The 24,887-nt window shown below is 41.8% G+C and overlaps 1 protein-coding gene across 2 annotated transcripts in view; it reads right to left on the bottom strand.

Annotated features, from left to right (window-relative positions):
* Nucleotides 1-22,045, bottom strand: part of LOC134338200 (platelet-activating factor receptor-like) — a 31,534-nt gene extending 9,489 nt beyond the window's left edge. The window contains exon 1 of one of the 2 annotated variants that reach the window (XM_063033856.1): nt 21,814-22,045. The gene's annotated coding sequence lies outside the window, so the exon portion shown is untranslated. Of the gene's footprint in view, nt 1-2,732; nt 3,004-21,813 lie in introns of those variants that run through there. The other variant, XM_063033855.1, reaches the window with a different exon arrangement.
* Nucleotides 22,046-24,887: the final 2,842 nt, after the last annotated feature.

Raw genomic sequence — 24,887 nt, 5'->3', positions numbered from 1 at the left:
TGTTCTATGTTCTATCAAATGCTAGTTCCAAAACAGCTTTCATTTTAAGGTCTCATTGAAGCCGGTAAATGTTAACTCCAATATGCACATAGGAGATGGTTGGGATGCATGTTTATGTCTCTCTGGGAAAGTGATGAACAGAGAACCAATTAATTTCCACAGGAAGAGATGTTAAATAAACATTAGTCTCAGACACTCCCATGCACCATCAGGCGCTAATGATGGAGCTCTGGAAACTGCAGACCAAGGAGATCCTACAAAAGCAAAGGAAAAGAAAAGAAAATAATTTTAAAATGAAGTGTATTTTCCATAAATTCATAGGACATTTAATTTCTGCTGACTTCTGGGACGTATTTATATGCGGACAATTTAGGATTATATTTGAATGTTAGTTTCGCATATGTTTGCAGTAACTAAATTTCATTCGCTTATTAACATATAAATAAACATGTTGTGACATGCCTTTCTGTTTTCGCAGGAGCATGTGGAAATAACATCACGGCCATTTTTTGTCATTATGTTTGACATTGATGTAATAGTAATTTTAGAAAATTCACCACAGATCGATAGTGTGGGGGCTGCATGATGTACAATGTGAAACAAACTTATCACAATGACTATGCTTACAAGTGTAACTGTTTGGCATTATCATAAATACATTAAAGCCATTTGCTGCATGCATGATACCGAGATTCACAAAAATGGAAAATACCCAGAACAGATTCTCAAACTATGAAGTTAGTGAATTTTAGTCAAAGTGTCTGTAGGTAAGGGGAGAAATCATAACTCTCTGCCTTCAATCAACCTAGAATGGAAATGAGAAAATAAAAGAGTTGAACAATCAGTTAAGCCTGATTACTGTTCATTTATATATTCATTAATGTTAAACAAGGCACAGAGAAGATTGGGTTGCATTAGCCCCCTTGCCTGAGTGCCTCAACACCATTCAAAGGGAAGAAGTTTGTCTCTGGACGCCAGCACATAAAGCACGAGAGGATATCTTTCTGCGGATCGCACTCACGTCTGTTAAATTCAATCCGTCAATGGAATCTGAGATCCAGAGGTAAGTACAGATACTCTCCCATAACGAATGCAGAATGCCCCTGAGTAACTGGCTGTGCACGTGAGCAACGTACCAGACAGCTGACAAGACCACCTGCAGTTTCAACATGATTCATTTTAACTTCAATGGAAATAGTGTCGATGATAAGTAAAAACGGGCAATCCACTCATTGTCACCCAAGTTACGCAATCACCAGAAGTTTAAATGACCCAATTACTCTCAAGAGTAATTGGGGGTGGTTAAGGAACTAATTAGGTTCAACAAGGTCGTTAAAAATTATGAGCCATACAAACCTGCAGTGAGAAGTTAAACTGAGAAAGTGCTATGTGTCTGTAACCTATGAAATGGAGACTGAGAATCAGTTGCTGAGTTGTTATAGTGAGCACAGAACACAATGCTCGAGCACAGTACTGTATCAGAGAACTCTGAAAGTAGGGTTGATATCTGGAGCAAGCTGGAAATGTTAATCAACATGAAACAGTGTGATGTCAGATTAAGTTCATACTGCATTTGATCCTACAAGTACTCAAAATGTCATTTTCAGATTCATTTTATTACATCAATTGCCATTAAACTAATACAACCTTAATTAACTTCATCACAATAAAACACCTAAGACATCATAATTGAGGACAATGTTCCTTTAAGTGAACAGTACCTATTTTATACGCAAAGAGAACAGACAACCAATAGCAAGCCAAGGAGGGAAATTTGAACAAGCTCTATATTTAGCCAGCATGCACACTGATGAATAAGCTTTTGGTGATTGGATAACTCGGATGATACGAACTAGATTGCCCATTATACTTAAATTCATACTCAACCCATTAACCCTTACTCTCTAATAAAATACAGGACAAAATTCACTTTTGATCTGCTGACTACTCACAGAAAAAAAACAAGAATGCAATTTGCAAATTATAGAGGGTTCTCATTATTATCTTTTTCAGAATTGGGTTTAACATTATCGGCATATGTTGTGAAATTTTTTTAACTTTACAGCAGCTGTACAATGAAATATATGAGAAATAGACATAAAGAAAAAATACTGAATTACAGTAAGTATACTGTATATATATGTTAAATAGTTAAATTAAAATAAGTACAACAAAGAAAAGTAATAAGGTAGTGTACATGGGTTCAATTTTGAAATTATTGGTTCTACAAAAGTCTTGGGCAGTTTCTTCATTCTACAAAAATCTTGGTGTGCTTGTATAATTTGAATTACAGAAATGATGTTAAGGAGCAGGTTATGGGTTAATGGCCTTCCTCCACACAACATGCTCTGAATTTAAATTAGAAAGTGGGGGGAGTCATTAAACCAGAGAAGTAAACTGTCCCACACCGAAGACTGAAACAACAGATGATTCAATCCATTTACTCTCATTCTCTAATCAGAGAGAGGCACTGCAACACTGATGGGCTCCAAGCGGGGGTCACCTTAGTCATCCCACGTTTCAGTCAGGGGTTGAAACTCAACATAAACATCTCAGGTTATACTGCCTACATCATTTGATAAGTACTTTGAAAAGGCACAGAAAATAACAGGCAGCCAACTATACAGCGAAGTAAAGGAGTTTTATCTGATGCAAACGAGGTAAGATTGAAGTATAAACACCTTCGAGCCTCTTTATGCTAATAAATTAGAAATTTGAATTGAAGTACTCACCAGTGTCCCCAAGTCAGTAATTGATTATCTGTGGATTCAGAATGTGCTGAAGAAATAAACTGGATGATAATCTTGCAGTGGCATGTTCTTGGTGCAATTTACACACTAGCAGTCATTGTTCATGTAAACTGAAAACCCAAAACAAAGTTGGAATTCCTAGCCCTTTTGACAGTTGCTGTTTAGACACACCTCTCCTAATTCATTGGTTCGTGGTTTGTTTTGGAACTCTATGACGGCTTGGGTTTCATCTCTTTTCACCACTTTAATCAAAATTCTGATTTCCTGTAAATTACTGTGTGTACGTGTATCTTACTGACTACACTGGTTTAGCACTTCGGGGAGCTAGTGGAGTTTTTTTTTATCACTTAATTGTCTACGGGACTTTCTGTTTAATACCAGTATCAGTGTTTTAATCTAGTTTGCAGGCTAAGAGGAAATGGTCACATATCTCATCCCAGTAATAATTTAATCAGGGAATAGTGCTAATGGTTTGTGAGGACATTTGATAGTTAAAATGAACAATGTTCTTCCTTCATAGAGGCAAGTTAATCCACTGGAGGAAGCAGATTGAATCTGGGGAAGACTGAATCGCAAAATGAAAATGGTTATTGTCTAAAAGCTGCTTGCCTTGTTAACAAATTACGGTGGTAGTTGTAGTCAGCAAGTATTTGAAAAAACAAAATCAGCTGCATTCTCATGTCATTTCATGCCAAGCTCTTTGGAATGCCCTATCAGAGAACCTCCAGTTCAGAGCCTGACTATCTCTGCAACACCAATGATATTCTTTTTGACTGTGACCACTGCATCTTCCTCCAGCAAGCCTCCTACATTGTCATTCATCATAGCAGGTTTCTCTCGATGAGTTCTCAAATACCTTAAAACAGTTTCTCCTACACCAGGAGACCAGCTTTCATCTGTGAGGTAGATCCACTCAATACCGTCTCTTCGTCACCTCATATCCTACATATAAATTTATTTATTTAGAGATACAACTCAGTAAAAGACCCTTCCAGCCCAACGAGCCCAGACTGCCCATCCATGTGACTAACTAACCTACTAACCCTGTACGTCTGAAATGTGGGAAGAAACCCAAGGGGTCACGGAGAGAACATACAAATTCCTTACGGAAATTGAATCCGGGTCACTCACCCTGTAAATAGCATAATGCTAAACACCATGCCACTATGCTGCCATGGAGTGACTACCTGACCTTTGTTAACCTCTACCCGAGCATACATAAATTTGGATGTGAATGCTTTAATCTTCCGAACTGCCTGACACTGAACAAGTAATGCTCATCACCAGCATTCCTTTGATGCCTTTCCTTCGTGATCCACTTCCGAGCCACTGACGATCCGTACCCATCACCCTCCAGGCGCTGCAGAAACACTGACCCGGAGCTCTGCCACCATTGGAGTTAACTTCATGAATAAGCACTTTGCACTGCTCTGTGTTCCCTCATTTAATCATCAACTCTCGCACATACAACATCCATCATCGCTGTCTCTGCTAGTCCCACTGCTCTTCAGTCCTTCAGCACATCTGCTTCAAGCTTCTTACCTTTAACATCTCACCATGCCTTAGTGAAAGGCTCCAGCTAACTGTTCAGCCCATAGTCTCTGCTCGTCTGACCTGCAAAGTATTTTCCTTCCACTGTTGGAAAGCAGCCTTTGCTCTACGATGCCGTTTTTCCCACAATACACTATGGGAAAAAGTGAATCTATGAACAATTGTACTCAATAATTATAGTGGTAGTTAATGATGTTATTCCAGTGCCACCCCCACATGGAAGGAGTTCACAAACTGCACAAGCAGGGTTATCAATAAAGTTCAGTTGAGTATCCCGTATGGAGGCATCCTGGTATGCTCTGCACTCTCCCTCTCGTACACAACAATAGCTGAGGGCAAAATGCTCCACCGCAAGGGATGGAAACCTTACCAGGAAATTCATTTGGAGAGGAGTGTGAGTAGAAATGCTGGAGGAACTCAGCAGGCCAGGCAGCATCTACGGAAAAAAATACAGTCGTCATTTCGGGCCAGCATTTTGTGCGTGTTGCTCAGATTTCCAGCATCTGCAGATTTTCTCTCTTTTTTTTATGCCTTGTTATGGAGTGTTTGTCACATTGCTCCATTCTGAACTCCTCAATAATAAGTTAAGACTTCATTTTAAACAAAGAATTTAAGATGAAGAAAACCTTTTCGGTGATTTTAAAGGGGTGATTCAGCCGGGTGAATGAATGATTGAGGGTAGCAAACTCTCACCCCACGGCCTTCCCACTGTCCTCAGGCCCTGAAGCATTCACAGGCTATTAGAGCATCGGTATAAGTTCAGATTTATTTCGTGTTTGGGAATCAGGCTCCACCAGTGAGGTTTTTAATGATGTAATCAAAGCCTGCTCCAAAATATGATTGGAGTTATCAGTTCAGGGACTTCCTTATTAGAGTAGATCTGTTTGATGGGAATCATGATGAATCCTAAACCTTCCGCGTGCATTTCCAGAAACTTTCTCCCAGTTAGTCACTCAGTAGTCATTTTATTCGGTACTTCCTGTACCTAATGAACTGGCCTCTGGGTGCACGTTCATGGTCTTCTGCTGCTCTAGCCCATCCACTTCAATGTCCAACGTGTTGTGTGTTCAGAGATGCTCTTCTGCACACCGCTATTATAACGCATTACAACAGTGGTGTGCAGAGACCATCTCTGAGTTACTGTTGCCTTCCAGTCTGACTATTTTCCTCTGGCCTCTCTCATTAAGAAGACATTTTCACCCACAGAACTGCTGCTCACTGGATTTTTTTTTTGTTTTTCATACATTCTCTTTAAACTCTAGAGCAGGGGGTTCCCAGTCTTTTTTATGCCATGGACCAATACCATTCAGCAAGGGGTCCAGTTTAGGAACCTCTGCTCCACAGACTGTTGTGCGTGAAAATCCAGTTTTTGAGATACTCAAACCATCCCATCTGGCACCAGCAATTATTCCATGGTCAAAGTCAGTTAGATCACATTTCTTCCACATTCTGATGTTTGGTGCGAACAACAACTGAAACTCTTGACCATGTCTATGTGATTTTCTGCACTGAGTTTCTGCCACATGATTGGCTGGTCAGATATTTGCAGTAACAAGCGGATGTACAGGTGTACCTAATAAAGTAGGCACAGAGTGGATCCCCTCTTTCAAATACCCGACTACGCCAAAACACTCATTCGGCACTTCCAGATTCTTCATATCACATTTAAACCAACACCTTACAATCACAAACTAATTACTTGCTGACCCCTTCCTCTCAGCTATACTTCATGTCTTCGTATGACAGTGCAGCATGCCATACAACCCATAAAGTTCATGCCAGCTCTCAAGCTCACCTGGAGACACCTTTTTGATTATGTGACTCCAGAATCACACATTTTGTCACTTTGTTCTAATATAGTTCCACAAAAAGTGAGGTAAAGTTTCACAATCACCCTTAGTCCAATTACATTAAGACTGCTACCCAATCAGATCCACAGCTCATTATCTACTGATTCACTCTTACGTATGGATCTCACCTAAACCTCCATTAGGGTTTGTCAAATCTTAAAACACATTCGACTTCATACATTAAAACAAAATGAGAGAAGGAAGGAGGGATAATTATATCTGAGGAAGAATGGACAATAATATGGAGGTATCAATGGAAGTGTACCAGTTCACAGAAATGGAGGGAGTTCTGGTGGAAAAACTTGATAAGATATTTTATTACACCCTCTCAGAAATCCAATTATGATAGTAACCTCCCTGTCTGCTGGAGAAATTGTGGAAATCAAAATGCAAACCATTATCATATTTTCTGGGATTGCTCCGTTATCAAAGACTATTGGAGTGGGATACATAATGCCCTACAAGACATTTTTAGATGTGAAATACCCTTAGAAAGTAAGACCATATATTTTGGGTATGTACCTCAAGAATGGTTGAAAAGAGATAAATATTTAATGAATATACTGCTGGTGGCTGGTAAAAAGACTCTTACCAGGAAATGGTTATCACAGGAGACCCCAACTTTAAACGCATGGATGGAAATTACAATGGACATTTACAAAATGGAGAAGATAACAGCATCTGTTAATCATAAATTGGAACAATTTGATTCATACTGGGAAAAATGGTTCAACTACATAACACCTCATAGGCCTGATTTTATTCTCACAAATCAATGAATATGTTGTAAAAAATAAGATCACTCCCTACTCTGTACATAGTTTTCTCCTTTTCCTTGTTCTTTCTTTCTTCTCTTTTCTATAGGTGTATATTGTGTGGAGATTTGTGGCAAATATGATTATATGATATATATGTACAATATCTGAAATACATCTTATGGAAATGTTTGTTTGATGATGAACTTTAATAAAAAATAAATTACAAAAAAAAGATACATACCTCGGTACATAGGACAAAATTCAACAAGATGCGACTTTCGGATACCTTTTTCTTACACAGTAATTGCCAAGGTAGTTTATATTTACTTCACTGGCTGTAAAGCACTTTGCACCCTTTGAAATTCTTTGAAGTTTTCATATCCTGCAGCATTTACAGTACATCTTCAGTTCTCAAAGTCATTCCGTCAGATATACTTCCTGGGTGAAGATCAAAGGAAAGTGGTCCCTGTGGGGAAGGAATGAGGCTAAGTAACGAGCTGATTGTTCAAGAGTGTGCTTCTCAATCTCTGTCTAAATGTGGCCTTAGTATTAGCATTAGATAATGTCACTGTCTGTCCACTTAGAGTTGAAATGGACACAGGACAAAGTACACTGCCGCACAGGAACTGGCCCTTCGGCTGTGATATCTGTGTCAAACACAATGCCGAATTAAACTAAATTGTTTCTGCCTGTACATGTATCCCTCCTTTCCCAGCACATTCATCTGTCTAATAGCCCCTTAAAGGCCACCAATTTATCTGCTTCCAGCACTACCCTAGGAGGCCTGTTCCATTCACCTACCACTCTCTGTATGGGGATAGAAACTTCTCCTGCATGTCTCGATTAAACTTTCCCCCTCTCATCTTAAATGCATGCCTTTAATACCTGACGTTTACTCATTCATTCATTATGCACTGTGTCATATGACATTAATGATTATGGTCTTGACCGTGGCTGTTCTTTGCAAAATTTTTCTACAGAAGTGGTTTGCCATTGCCTTCTTCTGGGCAGTGCCTTTACAGGAAGGGTGACCCAGCCATTATCAATACTCTTCAGAGATTGTCTGCCTGGGGTCAGTGGTCGCTTAACCAGCACGTGATATGCACCAGCTGCTTATACGACCATTCACTACCTGCCCCCCCATGGCTTCACATGACCCTGATCGGGGGGGGGGGGCGAAGTAGGTGCTACATCTTGTTCAAGGGTGATCTACTGGCTAGTGGAGGGAAGGAGAGACATATCTCCACACCCTCCCACCCATATGACAGTTATACCTGGGGGAAAAGATTCTGTTTGCCCTATCTATGCCTCTCACTACATTATCAAAAGATTTCTCTTTTGGCACAAAAATGGCAGTGAAGTCAATTATATAACTAGACCTCGACAAGAATACACTTCCCATATTTTCAGCCTTATCTGCCATATGATATGGACAGTAATAATGCAAAGTGGCTGTCAGATGTCTCCTTAATGGCAGAAACAAAGCCTAGCAAAGTTCAAAGTAAATTTATTATTGAAGTGCATTATTATCGAAGTACACGTGCTTTATATGCTTCTGTATGCTACAGAAAACAAAACAACTCAAGCTTGTCCAACCTCACTTTATCATTCATACTCTCAAACCCAGCCAGCATCCAGGTAAACCTCTTCTGCACCCAACATCCTTTCTGTAATCTAGTGACCGGATCTGCAAGAAAGTTGTAAGTGAAGGTGTATAGGCTATTATTATAATTTCTAATTATTTCCTAATTATTTGGCCAGTTAAGAGAGTCTATAGATGAGTGAAAGAGATCTGGAAAGTCCCCTGAATTAATAAGCAGTAATTGCACTTGTTTGTTACAGCAGACTGCCATCCATTTCCTGTTGTGTTGACACTAATTGAAGACAGAGCAGAATTATGTGTTGCTTTGGATTTCCAGCATCTGCAGATTTTGTCATGTCTGAGAATTATGTGTGATCATCCCACAGTTGAATAGCTTGCTGACACCAGAGACGCACACAAAAAATGCTAGGGAAACATTTATGGAGGGAAATGGAACAGTCAATGTTTTGGGCCAAAATGCTTCAAGAGTGGGGTGTGGTGTAAGAAGCTATGAGGTAATAGGTGGAAGAGGTAATGGGCTGAAGAAGAAGGAATCTGATAGGAGAGGACAATCTTTCTTTCCCTCCATTGATACTGCCTGGCCTACCCAGTTCCTCCAGCATTTTTGTGTGTGTTGCTCAGAGTCACAGGGCCAAAACCTGGAAGGGAGAAAATGCTGGGAAAGAGAGGAAATAAAGGACAAAAAAACTTCAATTGAAATATTTATCTTAGCGACCATGAAAATAATAGTTAGGATTGTGGAAAAGCTGCATATATTCCATTACTTAGTTTGAAAGGACCCAACTCAACAAACAACAAAATCAAAAATGACTTCCAGTAACCATTAATAAATTTACTTAACAGTTCAACTCGGCTCCTCTGCAAGTACTCATGGGGCACCTTTAAATCTCTTCCACAACAGTTGTGCACAGTTTCCCTTCAATCAAATGCAGCTGCTGTTCAGCTATAACCTTAGTCTTAGACACAGGCCGGCTCTTACAAGAGAATGCTACAGGCAGCTGCTGTAACGCAGGTTCCACATGCTGGAAGGCCAGGATCTCTCAACTCTTTGTAAGAGGAAGGAATGAAATGATTGAACCATGAATGAAAAGGAAAGTCTTTATTGTCAATGCAATAAAAAGGTAAAAAAAATCCAAAATTTGAAAAGGAATTATTATAATGAAACTAAAAGGAAGGATTCTTTGACATCCCATTGCATTTTCCAGCTAATTAAGTATTATAAAAGTGTACCTGTTAAGGAGAAATGCTGCAGGTGATTTGCACACAGCGACTTTTGACAACCAGTATTGTGATAATGACCAGATAATCTGATTTGGGAGCGTTGTTGCAGGAATAAGCATCAACCTTGGGTAATTCCCTCATTTTTCTGAAAAAGAGACCTGTTGCAGACCTTTCTATCTAGTCCTTCTGGCAAGTGGGGCCTTGGAGATCTGGTGGTTCCTCTGAAAGACGGTATTTCCAACAGGACAGCATTTCCTCAGTAGTGCACGGGAGGCTCTTCCTGGACACGAGTATCTGGTGTAGGACTTGAACCTTCAACACCACAGAATAGAAAGTGCTACCATTTGACCCACCCTTGATACATTGATAGCTTTGCGTCACTTAGTTGAATGCCATGGCACAGTATAAAGTGACAGCTACAAAATAAATCAAAAAAATCCTTTTCATTTTTCACTATTTCCCAACCTTATTGTTTCTGAAGACACCTAAGCAGATAAAAACATAGACAAAGAAACATAGAAAACCTACAGCACAATACAGGCCCTTCGGTCCACAATGCTGTGCCGAACATATACTTTAGAAATTACCTGTAATTACCCATAGCCCTCTTTTTTCTAAGCTCCATGTACCTGTCCAGGAGTCTCTTTAAAGACCCTATCGTATCTGCCTCCAGCACCTTTATGATATCGATACATAAAGTTTTCATCTTTATGTAGAAATATCCTTACGATCCATACGACAACAATAAAATTTATCAGTGTTTGTGCATTGGGACCCCTGGCGCAATCTCAGTGGAGCTTGGAGACTTCACAATGCTGACAAAACAAGGTGATGAGTTTGCAGAAAACCAGTCTGATCTGTGTGGCAGCTCTCCATTGCATTATTCCTTTGGACACCTGAAATATTGTGGGTCATTTGTTGTGAAATTCATTATGGTAATTGAACTGTTGGCTAGAAAGAGTCACACTTCAAAAAAAATATTCCTCGAAGACTCTCAGAAATCCAAGTAACAGTATAAAATTTGTTATATTGTGTGATTTTTCTATGAAATCTGATGGTTTTGAAGAAGGGTCCTCAAAATGAATTACTGAGCTTGTTTCTTTTCCCACATACATGGCTTGATTGGTTGGGTATTTCCAGAATTCTCTGTTTTTGTTTTATATTTGTTTGCCTATGCTCTGTTGAAACATCCCTAGAGGCTGCCTGCCAAGCAACATGGTCTGAAATAATCATACGTGGAGCGTAATAGTCTACTTTCAATTCCTGCTCAGGGTGCTTCTGAAACCTGTACCATGTGAGATTCACCCCGGGGTCTGCTTCCACTTTAGCCTATAAACATATCTGCAAAGGGTTGCATCTGTACAATAAAGCACAGTTTTGTTAAGAGTTGTATTTACCCTGGGAAGTGCTTATTTGGGAAAATTTGTAGTTAGATACTCCCGGGATCTTTCAGATTGCTGAATCCAGTTGGGCGCAAGTGTAGCCACAGGAACAAAGGCTCATGCGGAATTTGGGGACAGGGTGGGACGATGATCTGGCTTTCAGACATGGGCACATCCTCTGAGTCAGTACTCTCATCACTGCCAATGTGCAAGGTGATCTTCTCCACAATGGGGGAAGTCTTCACAGATCAGGGATTCCACCTGGAGAAATGGTCCCTCCTCAGGAGCCCTCCAATATGGTAATTGTTCACAAGTCGCTTAATCAAAAGATGCTTTTTCAAAATAGATGAATTATCACAGACAGCCTTCCACAAATTTCTGTGTTGGTTGTTTTAATCCTTCTTTGTAGGCATTTCCACAGAGTCAGGGATGATTTGCTTCCAGTTCAGCTCTATGAGTACAGGTCCACAATCCCTTATCTGAGATTCTGAAAACCGAAAAGCTCCGGAAACCGAAGTTTTTTTTTGTGGAGTGTGGAGCGTGTCGTGACAAGGCTTGTTAGATGCACCAACAGCTGACGTCACTCAATTCAAGTTAATTGCTGGCCTTGAACAACGTGCATTTATCAGTGAGCAAGAGATTATGGCAGTTTACTCAGTTAAAGAGAGATTGCTTAGACATAAACCTATGTCAATGAGACAGATGACACTTGAAGAAGTCTTTAAAAATGCCGTCTGTCGTAGTGCTGCTTCAAAACTTGAGAATCCTGTTCCTGGCCCATCAGGTACCTGTAGAGTATTTAGCTTTGTTTGCCAGATGTAATGCAACTTAACTAGAGGTACCTGTACGTATTTAGCTTAGTTTGAACTTGTATATGTCCTAGAGTATTTACGTTCTACATTTATTCCTAAAAGGCATTTACCATGTGTTTCATTCGGTTCGTTTAAAGCTGTATATTTTTATGTTTTATTGAATGTTTTTGTTAGAAATAAAATGTACTAGTGTATTTATGGTCTATAATTATCCCACTATTTCATTTATCAGTATATTACTCTATAAATAAACTGTAATAGTATTTGTAAAAGAGCGCGGATTGGGAAAACCTGGAATTTCTCTCTCCAGCACTCGTTGTTTGAGCATGTACAGTTTTTTTTTCTTGTCATTATTCCCTAAACAATACAGTATAACAATTATTTACATAGCATTTACATTGTATTGGGTATTATAAGTAATCTAGAGATGATTTAAAGTATATGGGAGGATGTGTGTAGGTCTGGATCTCCCCCAGGTCCTAAAGTCCACCAGCACTGAAACAGGTTAATTATCAATATAATTATCAATTTTCCGAAATCCAAAAAATTCTGAATTCCGACATGCAACTGGCCCCAAGGATTTCAGATAAGGGATTGTGGACCTGTATTAGGGAGGCTGATAAGGTCAACGTGGGAGGTACAGACCTGCCGCAGGTGAGGCAGGACCAAGAGTGAAGGTAAGGTCATAGAGACCAGTATAGCATAGTGTTATATCAGTGGCTTCTTTGGCAACCAGTAAGTGAACAGGATTGATCAGGTGTTTCTACAGAACCCAATGGCCCTGAATGATCACTGGAGAGGGTTATGTTTAGAATCAGCAGAATCACATTGGCAAGGATGCAGCTGTTGGGAATGGCAAGGAGGCTGTGGGACAGGTGGCAGAGAAAATGTTCTAGCGGTGGGGGGTGGGGGGCACAGGTGCAGACACACCCAGACCTGAGACACCAGGCATATAATTTGATTCCAAACAATTGGCTTATTGATCATTACAGAGCATCTCTCTATGTTCTAATGCCTCCCACTCCCTCCCCACCCCCTTCTTCTTTTCCCAACAATGACTCCCCTCCCCCTGCCCCCTTCCCACTCTCAGTCCACAATACCAGGATCAGATTTATCATCACTCACATATGTCATGAAATGTGTTTGTTGTTTTTTTGCAGCAGCAGTACAGTGCAATACATAAATTACAACAGAACTGTGCAAAGGTCTTAGGCACCCTAGTTATATATAATTGTCTAACACTTTTACACAGTACTGTATAGTTAAAAGTAATATTGAATCCTAGCAATACACACACAATGCTGGAGGAACCCAGCAGACCAGGCAGCATCTATGGGAAAGAGTAAGTGGTTGACGTTTCAGGCCGAGACCCTTCATCAGGACTCACGTCTGGAAGCCAGATCATCATCCCACCCAATCCCAAAATTCCAAATGTGCAATTGTTCCTATGGTTACACTCGTGCCCAACTGGGTTCAGCAATCTGAAAGACCTCAGGAAAATCTAACTGCAAATTTTACCAAATATGCACTTCCTGATGTAAGTACAACTCTTAACCAAAATGTGCTTTATTGTACAGATGCAATGCCTTTGTAGATTTGTTGATAGGTTAAAGTGGAAGAAGACCATAGTGTGAAACCCACATGGTACACGTTTCAGAAGCATTCTGCACAGGAATTGAAAACAGACTATTATGCTCTTATGATTATTTCAGATCCTAATGAGGGTCTTGGCCCAAAACATTGACTGATTCCTCTTTTCCATAGATGCTGCCTGGCCTGCTAATTTCCTCCGGCATGTTGTGTGTTGATTGAATTAAAGGTGATAATATTTGCAATCATGAAGAAGGCATGAACAGCCCATATACTCCATTAGGATATTAAGGAGATTTGGTATGTAACCAAAGACTCTAGCAAGTTTCTACAGATGTACCATTGAGAGTTTTCTACCTGGTTGCATCTCCATTGGATTCTCAACATCTCCACCTCACTGATAATCAACATAGGTGCACCTCAATGATGTGTGCTTCCCCCTCTGCTCTACCCTCTCTACATCCATGACTGTGTGGCTAGGCACAGTTCTATTACCATCTATAAATTTGCCTACGACACAACTATTGTTGGCCTAATTTCAGATGGTGATGAAAAGGCGTAGAGGAGCGAGATATAATCAGCTGGTTGAGTGGTGTCGCAGCAACAACCTTGCATCAAATTCAGTAAGACCAATGAACTGATTGTGGACTTCGGGAAGGGTAAGATGAAGCAACACACACCAGTCCTTATAGAGGAATCAGAAGTGGAAAGGGTGAACAATTTCAACTTCCTGGATGTTAACATCTGGAGGATCTATCCTATGGCCAACATATTGACGTAATTACAAAGAAGGCATGATAATGGTTATATTACATTAGGAGTTTGAGGAGATTTGGTATGTCACCAAAGACTCACAAGTTTCTACAGATGTACCGTGGAGAGCATTCTAACTGGCCACATCACTGTTTGGTATGGGGGTGGGGAGGAGCTGCTGAACATGATTTAAATAAGCTGCAGAGAGTTGAAAACTCAGTCAAGCCCCATTATGGGTACTAGCCTCCCCACCATCCAGGACACCTTCAAGGATTGCTGCCTCAAAAAAGCAGCGTCCATCATCAAAAACCCACCCAACTCACCCACCCCCCAGCACCCCGCACCCCACCGTCACCCAGAACATGTCCTCTTCTCATTGCTGGCATCATGGAGGAAGTGCAGGACCTTAACGGCACACACTCAGCAATTCAGGAATAGCTTCTTCCATTCTGCCATCAGATTTCTGAATGGATAATGAACCCATGAACACTACCTCATTACTTTTTAAATCTTTTTGCACTGCTTATTTAATTTAACTTTATAAATATACTATATATATATTTACAGTTTTTATAATACTATGTTTTGCAGTGTACTGTTGCCACATAACAACAAATTTCATGACATATGCCAATGATATTAAACCTGATTCTGGAGGCTCCAATGCACAAGATCAAAAGAGACTGCGGATTGACAAGAGATTCTGATTTATCTTGTTAATTTGTATTTTTTCTTATTTAACATTGTGTATATGATGCCATGTGCCCGCAATGCTGCTGCAAGAAGGTTTTTCATTTCACCTTTACATATGACAATAAACTCAACTTGCTTTCTTTCTGTTGTAGTGTTTACTCTCTCTGACAACACTATTATGTTACAGCAACGTGGAATTCATGTATAATGAAAATTAAAATGGTTGTCTCAGAGAGTTACATTGATTCAGCCTTGCGCTTGCTGCTGACAGGATTCCATACTGATCTCACCCGCACAAGGGCCTGTCTCCAGCTCCTAACTATAGCCTTTGAACTAGGGCACATCCGTTAAAGTGCCAGGGGTGCAGCGGGAGGAACTCTCTGTCGGTTTCCGGGAATGCCGCCAAAGGATTCACAGACCCTAATTTAAGAAGCAGTGATATTTGATCAGCCTAGTATTGCTGACAAGGGTGGTGAATTGGGAATTGGTTGTTGGGCCTTTGTATCTTCAACAGCCTGAAGGTCTGCAAAGCCCTATTAAATTCTATATATCTCTAGACACTCTAGTCGAAGTTCCTTACTATTGAAATGGAGTCTGGAGAAACAGCCATCCTTCTTCCTCAAAATCACCAATAGTATTCTTAACTATCTGGGATATTATAACAAACATGAGAAATTCTGCAAAGGCTGGAAATCCAAGGCAACACACACAATATTCTGGATCAAATCAGCAGGCCAGGCAGCATCTATAGAAGTGAATAAACAAATGGTGTTTCGGGCCGAGACCCTTCTTCAGGACTGGAAAGGAAGGGCGAAGATGCCAGAATAAAAAGGTGGGGGAAGGGGAAGGAGGATAGCTGGAGGGTGCTAAGTGAAGCCAGGTGAGTGGGAGAGATAAAGGGCTGGAGGGAGGAACCTGAAAGGAGAGCAGAGTGGACCATGGGAGAAGGGGAAGGAGGAGGAGACTCATGGGGAGGTGATGGGCAGGTGTGAAGAGGTAAGAGGCCTCAGCATGGGGAATAGAAGAAGAGGAGAGGGGGAGGGAACATATTTTTGTACCAGAAGCAGAAGTCAATATTTATGTCATCAGGTTGGAGGCTACCCAGATGGAATATAAGGTGTTGTTCCTTCACCCTGAGGGTGGCCCTATCTTTGCACAAGAGGAGGCCATGGACTGACATGTCGGAATGGGAATAGGAATCAAATTTAAAATGTTTGGCCACAGGGAAGTTCTGCTTTTGGCAGATGAAGTGGAGGTGCTCGATGAAGTGGTCCCCCAGTTAATGGAGATTATAAATGTTTATTTGTCAGGTTTTGGTGCAGTTTATTCTCTCCTCCTACGAATTCCTTCTGCACAAGATTAGATTTTAAAAATTGTTGCATTTGCACTGGTCATGACTTTTCTTCGGTTGACTGTGTGACTTATGTGGTGAAATGTACTGATTCAGTAGTCTGAGATAACAGAAATAACTCGATGGACTTTTCATATCTGATGGAACCTTCCCTCTCCTCTTTCAGTCCTTTTGTTCTATCTGATCAAAGTCAGAATGATTGCAAGTATTGTGTCACTTAATTTGAAGGAACTGTTTTATCCCAACTTACAAACATAATTTTGGCCACTCACTGACTGGAATCGTGCTTTGAATGTATGTTGGTATGAATGCCCCATAACATCTGAAAAAGTGCCAAATGAAATTGTTGGGTCTATGCCCAAGGTCACAGAACAAAATAATCCATAGTTCTGTATAAATTGAGAGGACATCTGCAGTCTGCTTTAGATCAGGAAAGTGGATGACCCCGGTGGGAATGCAAAGTGCAGTGTAACTCTAGAAAGAATTTAGGATGACATTAAACTTCCATTTTGTGTGGGTACCAAGCAGACATTCTAATTTCCTGTCATGATAAAAATAGTTTAGAGCATTTAAATTTAGCCACAAAATATGCTTCCAAAATATATGTGTATTTATAAGAGTTTAAAAACGTAAAAAAGGTTAATGATCTGCCACACCCTCAAGGTTACAATGCGATTCAATAGCACACTGAGCTGGCCTGTCCCTCTGCATCTCTTGTCTGCCTGACCCTCTCATAAAAGATTTCACATGAATGAGATTTCCTTTCAGGTCAGTGTGTCGGATCTAAACTGCTCCTTCATCTACTAACAGCTGAGATGCTAGTAAATAAAAAGTATAATTGATAATAGCTAAATGGAGACCCATTTGATAGAAGCATAAATACTTTGAACTCCATGTTCAGCATCCAGCCTTTGTTTTAACCCATCTAAATTCATCCAGAAAGTCCAAGTTACTAGTCCAAGGAAGGACATTTCCACCCATTAACATGTTATTTCTTTCAATATTCAAATGCATACTGAGCCTCAGAGAAGGAAGGGCCTACTTAGCTCTCCTCTACGATCACTCTGAGCACCGGTGCCCCACAAGACTGTGTACTCAGCCCCCTGTTGTACTCACTGTACACCCATGATTGTGTAGCCAAGTTTCCATCAAACTCAATATATAAGTTTGCTGATGACACCACAATTGTAGGCCGTATCTCGGGTAATGATGAGTTTGAGTACAGAGAGGAAATTAAGAACCTGGTGGCATGGTACGAAGACAATAACCTATCCGTCAACGTCAGCAAGATGAAGGAATTGGTTGTTGACTTCAGAAGGAGTAGTGCAGGGGTCCCCAACCTTTTTTGCACTGCAGATCGGTTTCATATTGACAATATTCTTGCGGACCGGCCGACTGGGGGGGCGGGGGGGGGGAATGGTTGCCAACGGACAAGAGTAGCAGTCAAATACATTGTGTTTACCCCGAGAAAGACTACAATGACCATGAAGCCTTGCGCGGGCACCAGTGCGCATGCGTAAGCGTGCACGTGCCGATTTCTTTTCTGCATATCGTTTTTGACAATTCTGTCCGGGGGCGGGGTGTTAATCACGACCAGAATATAGGTGATAAGTGGCTGATACACTCAATTTCGTTTCTGAAAGGGTTTATCTGATGAATTTAATATTAAACACACAGCGCATATTTTCCTCGCATGAATATAGCGATAAGTCAATTATCGGGGAGGACAGGGGAGCTTGAAGTAAGTGTTGAACGAACTTCCAGTGGAAGTGGTAGAGGCAGGTTCAATATTATCATTTAAAGTTAAACTGGACAGCTTTATGGACAGGAGAGGAATGCAGGGTTATGGGCTGAGTGCAAGTCGGTGGGACGAGGTGAGTGTAGCGTTCGGCATGGACTAGAAAGGCAGAGATGTCCTGTATCCATGCTGTAATTGTTATATGGTTATATAAGTCACTTATAAGTTAATAGCATCATAATATTTTAAGTAACATTTGGATATTAAACACACAGCACATATTTTCCTCATATGAACATATAAAATCATTGCAACGCACCAATATCGCTGAATCAGTGGGAGCCCTGGGCTGAATACTTGTTTTCCTGCAACAAGACGGTCCTATCGAGGAGTGACGGGAGACAGCGATACTCAAATGGGTTCCTTATGTCCAGTCTATTCCGCAATTTAGTTTTCGTCACATTCATTGCAGAGATATGTTGGAAATGGAAGCAACGTTTTCAGTGCTTCCGTGTCTATCTCAGGATAGTCAGCCTTGACTTTGATCCAGAATGCTGGCAGAGATGTTATGTCAAACATACTTTTCAGCCCGCCGTCATTTGCAAGCTCGAGGAGTTCATCTCCTTCCCGTTCTGACATGGATGACGCATGCGTAATGACCTCGTGTGCGTTCAAGCTCAACAGTGGGCGTGACAGGGAATGAGGAAAGGTGCAGCTGACTCATATCACCAAATCGTATCGTTTCCTCGCGGCCCGGTAGCGCATGCCTTGCGGCCCGGTGGTTGGGGACCGCTGGAGTAGCGGACCGCACGACCAAATTTACATCGGTGGTGCACAAGTGGAACAGGTCAAAAGCTTTAAGTTCCTCGGGGTCAATATCACAAATGACCTCACTTGGTCCAACCAAGCAGAGTTCACTGCCAAGAAGGCCTACCAGCGCCTTTACTTCCTGAGAAAACTAAAGAAATTTGGCCTGATCCCAAAAACCCTCACTAATTTTTATAGACGCACTGTAGAAAGCATTCTTCCTGGGTGCATTACAACCTGGTACAGAAGTTGTCCTGTCCAAGACCGGAAGAAGCTGCAGAAGATCGTCAACACGGCGCAGCACATCACACAAACCAATCTTCCGTCCTTGGACTCACTTTACACCGCACGCTGTCGGAGCAGTGCTGCCAGGATAATCAAGGTCATGACCCACCCAGCCAACACACTTTTCGTCCGTCTTCCCTCTGGGAGAAGGCTCAGTCGCTTGAAGACTCATACGGCCAGATTTGGGAACAGCTTCTTTCCAACTGTGATAAGACTGCTGAACGGATCCTGACCCAGATCTGGGCCGTACCCTCCAAATATCCGGACCTGCCTCTCGGTTTTTTTTGCACTACCTTACTTTCCCTTTTCTATTTTCTATTTATGAATTATAATTTAAATTCGTAATATTTACTAATTTTTACTATTTTTAATATTTAATATCTTTAATCCAGGGAGTGGGAAGCATCGGGCCCAGAAATCACTAAGATTTTACTGACCACCTTCATTTGTCACCATGCACATCATTTGCACCAAATCAAATCAGCGAAGGCCATGTTGAGCAGGCCGCAAGTGTCGCCACGCTTCTGGCACCAACGTAGCATGCCCACAACCGTATGTCTTCAGAATATGGGAGGAAACTAAAACCCCTGAGGTCACAAGGAGAACACACAAACTCTTCACGGACAGCAACAGAAATCGAACTCCAATCTGACAGCTGGCACTGTACAGCATAGCGCTAACCGCTTCGCTACTGTGTTGCCCCAGGCACACACTTAGACAAATCCGAAGCCAGTCCCACTCCTTTCCCTACATATTCCCTCAGATTATACCGTTCATCTGCACAGTAGTAGCCAATTAACCTACAATCAGCTTTACTAAGGAGCTGCTTGTTGACTTCAGGGAGGGGAAGGAGAGCAAACCTGTGTCAGTCAACATTGAGGGAGAGGTTCAGCAGTTCAAATTCCTGGGTGTTAACATATTGCTTGACCAGTCCTGGGTCCTGCACATAGATGCAATCACAAGGAAGGCAGGCCAGTGTCTTTAAATTCTTCGACAGTAAAGGAGGTTCAGCATGTTACTGACCATTCAGACAAAATTCTACAGATGTAATGTTGAAAATATCCTGACTGGTTGCATCTTGGTCTGTTACAGCAACTTGAATGTGCAAGAACATAAGAAGCTGCAGAGAGCAGTGACTCAATCCAATACATCATGAGCACATCCTTCCACACGATTCATAGTATCTACTGGAGGTACTGCCTCAAGGTGGCAACAATCCATCATCAAAGATCCCTATTAATCAGACCATGTCACCTTCTAGCAGCTAGCATCAGGCAGGAGGTAGAGAAGCTCGAACTCCACACCACTTCTGCTCCCTCTCTTCGAGTATTCAGTTCTTGAACCAACCATCACAACCCTAATCACCACGGTTTAGCAGCTCGATAACCACTTCAATTATTTTGCACTAAAATGGACATTTGTGTGTTCTTTCTTGTAAAACTTATGATTTATGTTTAATACATGTCTTTCTTGTGAGCACTGCCTCTATGTTCCTGTGATGCTGCTGCAAGTTATTCATTGCACATGTGCATATATGTACCTGTGCATATGACAATTAATAGAATTTTGACTTTGATAAAATTAACACTTTAAAAAGTAATTAAACACAAAAATATATATAACAATAAACTTTGACTTTTGACATTGAAACATACACAACCTTGGGATATGCAGGGGAAGGGGAGTAGAATTATATCACCCTGAGGGAACCCGTGCAGTCATAGAGAGAAGGTGAAATGTCTACATAGACAGTGCCCAAGGTCAGCACTGAACCTAGCTCTCCAGAAACGTAGGACAGCAGCTTGATGTGACCTCATTGGCAATGAAGTTTCAATGGAGCCAAAGGTGATCTGCACCGGTGAGGAACCTGACAACACGTTACGGGGTGCAGACTGATCAGAAGAAGGAACGAAACTATTCCAGGTCCCTACCATGACCTCTCAACCCTCATCAACCTCCAATCTCCATTCATATCTCCAATCCCACCTTCTTCTCCAGACTTCCACTATTACCTCTGGACCCGTTCCACCCTCACCCCAACCACCACCTCACTGTCTTCTTCTATCATTCTATCTCTCATACATAAGAAAGCTGATGGGTGCGGATAGGTTCACGGGGACTCTGAACGAATCAGCTCTATGGGACATAACTTCCAGATCTTCAGATGACTTGATACTTAGGAGTGAACTGTGAATACAGGCAGGACTTTTAAAGTAGTGGTGTTGGTGTGTGGCCAAGTGATTAAGGCATTCGTCTAGTGATTTGAAGGGCGCTAGTTCAAGCCTTGGCTGAGGCAGCGTGTGTGTCCTTGAGCAAGGCACTTAACCACACATTTCTCTACTGTATGGGTCCTAATGTCCTTTACCTGGACAAAATCGGTGGCGTGGAGAGGGGAGACTTGCAGCATGGGCAACTGCTGGTCTTCCATACAATCTTGCCCAGGCCTGCGCCCTGGAAACCTTCCAAGGTGCAAATCCATGGTCTCATGAGACTAACGGATGCCTATATATAAAAACTTGGACCTTAGTGTGTTTTGGAAATAATTGTACAATTCTTCATGGCTGAAGTACCCTCAGACTGAGTTTATTTATGAAAAAGAAGTCAAGGCAAGTCGAGTTTATCATCATGCACACAAGGACATTAAGATGCAAGTACAATAAAATACTTACTTGCAGCAGTCTGTCTGGCATCCAGGTACAGACCGCACAAAGAAATAAATTAGGCAATGAAGAGGGAGGGAAAAAAAGACTGCAAAAACAAAATGTCTGTGTCTGTGTGACATGCTTTTGCAGTCACTGTAGTTCCTGGGGAACGTGGACTTCAGGCACAGTGAACAGTTTGCCCAGGCCTTCTTGCCATCTAAATGACATCTCCTTCATTTTCCTGGTTAACTAATCCTGAATGAAGAAACCATCTGTCCGTGGTAGTTAGCTTCCACCAGTGCAATGCATTTAATTGGAATAGAAGCGACACAAGCACCTGCTCACAGCAATCATTTCTCTGTGGTTTTAATGATCCCTCCCATTGTACTTGTACCTGACTCCACTGGGTGATCTATGAAACACACGTACCAAGCACAACAACACATGCTGAACCAGCTGTGCTCCTAAATCATCGGAGCCAGACCATGACACACACCGGCTGAAACCAACACTCCACTCACATGTGGGATCACGGAATTGCTGCAATTTAGCAAGATGCCATTTCATCCATCGAGTCTACATCAGCTCCTGGCTGAGCAATCTTGCCAGCCCCATTTCCATGCTCTCACCCCTTGCTTTGGAAATTATTCTTTTTCAATTGCCTATACAATTCCCTTTATCATATCTCTCTCTTCATTGACTCTATTTCCACGCCAGTGAATTCCAAATCATCACTGCTCTCAGATTAATAAACATTTCTCCTCACATCCCCTTTGTATCTCAATCTCTGCCTCCAGGTCTTTGAACCTTTGTCTTGTGGGAGTATAAAAAGCGTCATAGAGCAATACAGGACAGAAACAGGCCCCCTTCGGCTTACCTAGTCTGCAATAAACATCAGGCATCCACGTATATTACCCGAACGTCAGTCCCACTTTTAATACTTCTCGCATTCTCGCCAACAACTCCCCCAGTCACCAGCATGTTACAGAGGCCACTTAACATTTGGGATGTTTGTGACTCCACCCTGGTTCTTTGGGACGTGGGGGGAAGCCAGAGTACCAGAAGGAAACACGTGCAGTTGCAGGGAGAAGGTGCTAGTTCCACATAGACAGCATGTAGTGTAAGGTCAATATTGAACCTGGGGCTCTGGCACCATGAAGCAGTGGCTCTGTTATCTGTGCCACTGTGCGCCCCCTCCCCACATCTTCCCTATAACTACTCTTTCTTTCCAAACCAGTCAAGACCTCACAATTCTATCAAAGATCTTCTCAACCTTCCTTGCTTCAGTGTAATCAAGAGTCTAAACTTACAGCTGAAATCCCTCATCCTTAAAATCATACCGCACCTAGTCCATTACCTTTTTGAAGAATTAATGTGCACATCATTTGAAATCAAGTGTCTCATGATTACTAAAATACAAGTTTCAAATCTCACTTGAAAACTCCAGATGGGCAAAGAGGAGGTACCAGAAAGGCTGCCGGCACTCAATAACTCACCATGACCAGGTGAGATGGAAATCAGTCTGCGGAGGGAAGTGAGGGATGTGACGAGAGACCAAGTTATCAGAAGATTGATGCTGATGAGAGAGATAAGAGAGACAAATAGAGAAACGTTCAAAATGTTACTGAGAGAGCAGAGAGATTAACGAAAAGAGACACCGTCCCGAGTATTGACAGACCGGTTGCTTTGAACCTGAACTGTTTGAAGTTTGATGGATAGGCGATACCCCAGCAGGGGGATAAAAGGAACAGGTTCGCTAAGGCAAGACAGACACCACAAGATCACGAGATAATGAGACCCCGGAAGTGCGGTGTGCCCCCACAAGTTGGTAAGAGTTTGGAGGTCTGGTCGCGGGACCGATCATAGACGCACAGGGTGAAAAGGTACGATCGGCGGGAACCCGGTGTGTGTGTCCGCCCTTGCCTGGGTGCCGGGTTCACCGCGGAAGAACCAATGTATCCGGAACGGAGGGGTCACAGTCGGTGACCTCAGAAGACATTAAAAGGGCTCGCGCCAAAAGCTAACTGCGAGGACCATCAAAGGTCTGTGAATCGAAATTTGCATTCGCTCGCTCTCTCTCTCTCTCCAACGGCACAACAGCGATTACTGCGAACTGTTCTCAGCTGAACTGAACTCTGCATCACTAGAGACTGATCATTTTACCCCTAGACTGCGATAGAGCTTGATTGATCCTATTATCCTAGTTCTGTGTACATGTGTGTTTTATCATTGCTAACCTGTTGCATTTATATCCTTACTATTAGAGTACTGTGTTATTTATTTCTTTAATAAAAACTTTCTTAGTTCCAGTAATCCAGACTCCAACTAAGTGGTCCATTTCTGCTGGTTTGGCAACCCAGTTACGGGGTACGTAACAGGGAGGACACTGCAGAGGCCGAGGCCTGAACCTTCCAAATATCTACAGATTCAGCGTTTGTGCTTGAACACTTGAAAATTGCACACAGTTCAAAAAAGGTGTGGGCACATAGGATCTACCGGCCAATCAGTTTCAGCTCAGTGGTAGAGCAAGTTCTTAGAGATAATAATTATGCACGAGACAAGCAGTCATTTGGAGAAGTGTAATTGGATTAGAGAAAGCTATCATAGATTTGATAAAGGCAAATTTTGTTTAAGTAACTTAATGGAGACTTTTTTCATAACACAGAGCCATTGAAATATATAACACAGAATAGACTCGTCAGCCCATCTTGTCCTTGCCAATGAAGTTGCCTACCTGATCTGGTCTGATTTGCCCACGTTTGGCCCCTATCCATGCACTTGCCCATTAAACATTGTAACAGTGCCAACATCCTCAATCTCTCTGTCTGCTCATATAACAAACCCACCACTCTCTCTGAAAGATACCTCTAATCTTTAATCTCTGCCAAACGTGAAAGCACAGACGAACATCTGGAAAAATTTCTGAAATGCTCGTTCCCTGCTGTCGTTACTGCACAGTCGGGAATCTTTTGGAGGGAAGGCCTCAAAATCCCCGGCATTGCCTGCTGTTGGCGACCGAGATGAAGGTCAAATCGTTTGGATAGAGATGGCGCTCAGTACTCGGTGTCAGAGAGCTGATCAGGAGCTTGAAGTTTTCGGAT

Source organism: Mobula hypostoma, chromosome 26, assembly GCF_963921235.1.
Source record: "Mobula hypostoma chromosome 26, sMobHyp1.1, whole genome shotgun sequence".
NCBI lineage: Eukaryota > Metazoa > Chordata > Chondrichthyes > Myliobatiformes > Myliobatidae > Mobula > Mobula hypostoma.
The sequence above is the reverse complement of the archived record's forward strand: the minus strand, read 5'-3'. Positions and strand labels throughout refer to the sequence as shown.